We start from the raw sequence: 4,343 nt of genomic DNA, 5'->3' as shown, positions 1-4,343 counted from the left end.
CGGTTGTAAAATGCAAGCTTACAAATTTCTTACCCTCACCCAGGAAAGTCAGAGTCATCCAGAGGCTTCACCTCAGAGTGTCTGTAAAGTACCCTCTTTGGACCAGAGACTATTTATTTGATAAATAAATAAATGTCTATTTTTTTGACCCAAGGTTTCAGAAGTTATCTGCATTTCAGAAATCAGAAAAATGTTTAGTCTACTTCTTTAATAAATATACAGAAGATGTCACTAATTTTTATTATCAAATTATTAAATTTATTTAAGTTTTAGATCCATTGGATTATTATCACTTCTTAATTGAATTATTAAATTGTGATTTATACTTGCTAGTACATAAGGGGGTCAAGTTTATCACCCAAACTTGGAGCACTTGGACACAAAAGAGAGCATCACCAGTGAATTTCCTTCACTAGAGAAATAGGTATAAAACATATCAGCCTCAGGCAGCATGTCAACTCCTGCCATGACAGTAACAAGTAGATCCGTGCTGCCTTCCTATCAAGGAGAGGGAAGTTCATGTCTGTTCATGTACTTTTGCTCTAAGGGCACTCTGGGTTTAAGGGTTGAGAAGGTGGCACGGTTCTTAAAGGTCCCTGCCTGACAAACAGAAAAACTTGAGTTTGGGTCCCATCACCCATACAAAAGCCAGGCCTGAGGGCTTCTGTGACCCCAGCAACAATGGGAGAGGGAACTAAATGCGTCCTAGGACCTCATTGGCCAGCCTAGCCTAAGTGATGAGCTCCAGTTTCTGTGAGAGACCCTGTCTCAAAAAAAATATGGTGGGAGAGAGATACAGAAACTTATGACTTTCACACATTTGTACACACACATGAACACACCCAAGAAAACCCCCAGCCCCCACATATGAATGCCATGATTTTTATTAAAAATCTATTGCTGCCTGTGATGGTTTGTATATGCTTGGGCCAAGGAATGTCATTATTAGGAAGTGTATGTAGCCTTGTTGGAGTAGGTGTGTCACTGTGGGTGTGGGCCTTAATACCCGTGTCCTAGCTGCCTGGAAGACGGTCTTCTGCTAGCTTCTGTGGAACAAGAGGTAGAACTCTCAGCTCCTCCAGCCCCACATCAGCTTGGACCCTGCCATGCTCCTGCCTTGATGATAATGGACTGAATCTCTGAACCTGTAAGCCAGCCCCAATTAAATGCCATCCTTATAAGAGTTGCCTTGGTCATGGTGTCTGTTCACAGCAGTAAAACCCTAACTAAGACACATGTCATTGTTCTCTACTGGAAAGAATCCAAATGTGGATCCAACACAAAGCACACATTACGACAGGGGACAGAGCAGAAAACTAACATCAGCCCTCTTTAGGGCCCAAACATGACTCCCTGGTGCTATGCAAATCTCTTCTTGGAACCCAACTCATTCCCAAACTCTGTCTATTCCACATTACATGGAAGAGTGGAAAGTAGAATCGATTATTTTGTCTAGACTCTGTCAGTCAATGTTGCCCAGGAAAGAGAAAGCCAGCCTAGAACACAATGACAAATGAGAGAACAGACGTGGCCACAGTTAAACTGAGACCTACTCCCATACAGAGATCACAAATAACGTCTGGCCTTGCCTAAGCCTTCCGGTTATGTGCCTTGTAGAAATCTGCAAAGCTAACACCTATGTATGCCAAGACTTCAAAGGGAATTCTGATTGCAGAAGAAATTTGAATCCTTTCAGGAAAAGAATAGGATAAAAATATCTTTATCCCACGCAGCTAAATTTAAAACACATTTTGTTTTGTGACAGTGTGAGACGTTAAATTTGAAGTGCTTTTGCTCCAAGACCTCGGGGTCTTGAAGATTGTGATCTCATTCACTTGGCTTTGGGTGGCTGTCATTCAAACCACTGTGTGCCTACACAATAACGCATGTAGTCCCAGAACACAGACAAAAGACAGCAACTAATGCAATCTCCTGCAGAGGCTGCTTTCCTCATGGAAGGGCAGAGACCAGACCCCAAGCTAAATCAGGCACATTCAATATCTTTATACAAGAGAAAGAACAAAAGATGGATGGAGGGCTTATGTTTATTTATGCACGGTGTTACTTTGTTACTTTTCTAACAGGGGTAATGATGGAATATCATAACAGATGCTTTTGGAAACAGAAAGCCAACAGTCACTGGAGCTTCCTGAGTATCATCAGAAAGGCTTGTGTGTTTTCAGTTCCTTAGTGAGAATTAACATTCTAGACACGCTGGAAAGAGCTTGCAGGTATTAAAGACTACGTTGGATGCTTTTGCAAAAACCAGAAACAAAGAGATGATGTGTTTTGCCTACGGCCACGCCTATTGAATGGCAGAGCCACAGGTGGACAGTATCTCCTGCCATGTTGTGCTATTGAGTGAAGGGCATTTTAGGTATTTAACAATTAAATGTTCTTGCAATGTTTTTGTGTGTGTGTGTGTGTGTGTGTGTGTGTGTGTGTGTGTGTGTGTGTGTGAGAGAACTCATAATTTATCATTATAAAGTCAATTTGATCTTTGGTTTGAAAAGTGAGACTAAGAAGAGGTACATACAGAGCCTATTAGAAATCCAGTCTCAGGCCACAGCAAAGATCAACCTGCAACAAATAAGCCAGGGAGGGAACAATAACAAAATGAAGGACCTAGAAGATCTAAAAAGTGCATTGGATGAAGGTTTGTACACAGGACCTGGGGAACCAGCTGGTGTTGAGGAATCAGGCACATACCATGCTGAATATTGTGTTCAATGCAGAATGATGAGTAACACGTAGTCATAAAAGCACTACCCAAGAATTCTATATGTTGTTCTGTGGCCGCATCTGTCTTCTGATGCCTAGTTTTCAAGTTCTTGATCTCCTGGTCCATGTATCAAGCCAAGCACAGAGTAGAGCACAAACTAATCATGAATTTGATAGGACTTACTGGTAATTTGTCAGCGATGAAAAGGCCTCCATATTAAGGCAAGGCAAACAAACTCCCATCATTAGAATGGTTTTCTCTGTTCCCAGAAACCTTCATGCTTGACACTCAAGGGCTTAGGTGATTATTACAGGACTCACTGCTCATCAGAAAAGCTGATGGAGGTTTTTGATGGAGGTTCACACAGAGAACCACCACTACTCAGAGTGCACAGAAAAGGTGACTGTAAAGCACTCATCCCCAGATTTACAGCTGTATCACATTCCCTACGGTTGTAATCCTCAACTCTCTCTGTCGCTCTGTCTCTGTCTCTCTCTCCCCCCTCACAGCTATGACTCAAATCCCTCTCTATATATATTTTTGAAGATATATAATTGTAAAATAAAATTGGGCTACAGAATCTACTAAGCAGGGCTCATAGGGGCTCACAGAGACTGAAGCAGCAATCAAAGAGCCTGCATGAGTCTTTGCTAAGTCCTCTGCATGTACATTGTGGTTGTTTAGCTTGGAGGTTTTGTGAGACTCCAAATTGTGGGAATGGAAGAGTCTCTGTCTCTTTTGCTTGCTCTTGGGACCCCCTTTCTCCAAAGGGTTGCTTCATATAGCTTTGATATGAGGGTTTGTGTCTAGTCTTATGCATCTTTTTATATAATATTGATATCTCTGGGATGCTCTCTCCTTTCTGAAGGGAAGCAGAGGAACAGTGAATCTGGGGAAGAGGGGCAGGGAAGGAACTGGGAGGAATGGAGGGAGGGGAGGATGTATGAGAAAGGAGTAAATAAAAAGAAAAACATAGCTTTGGGCTATTGTTTTGTTAAAATAAAAACAACGGCAAGTTATCTAACATCTGTAGGAGACCTTTTCTGTATCTCAAATTCTTTCTCAACAACCACTTGTTACTGGAGTTGTTATAAATGTTTGTGGTTTTTTTAAAAATTACTATTTATAGTTGTTGAACACTAAATCATAATGATAATTCTTGAGAGGAGAAAGGGACACCAAGTAAATCCTGGATTCTCCTTTGTTCTCACTAAAGGCATCTTCCAGACCTCAGAACATAGTACAGAGTTCGAGAAGAGACCCACGATCCTATTGGCAGGAAAATAAAGTCAAGATAAGACAGATGGGTTTGAGGATCTGGTCCTGGAGCTGAGAGTCACAGAAGAAATCCAAACTCTAATTGAGAATTTCCTTCGGATTTTGGGAGGACCTTAAGACTTTAAACCTCAGGATAAAATTCCAAGAGGTCCCCCTTAAAGGACCGTACATAGTTCTGAGAAGGGAGAGGGCAGTGTTTGAGCTTGGTCAGAAGCAGAAACACTGGTGAGGACCTTACTCTGTAGGTTACAAACTCCAAAATATGCACCTTAGACATTAGCTGCAGACCTGCTACAACAAAGCCTAGAAGTTGTCTTCAAGTGATAACAATAATTTGTCAACA

The sequence above is a fragment of the Arvicanthis niloticus genome, chromosome 9 (genome assembly GCF_011762505.2).
Source record: "Arvicanthis niloticus isolate mArvNil1 chromosome 9, mArvNil1.pat.X, whole genome shotgun sequence".
Lineage (NCBI taxonomy): Eukaryota > Metazoa > Chordata > Mammalia > Rodentia > Muridae > Arvicanthis > Arvicanthis niloticus.
This window is presented reverse-complemented; position numbering follows the sequence as displayed.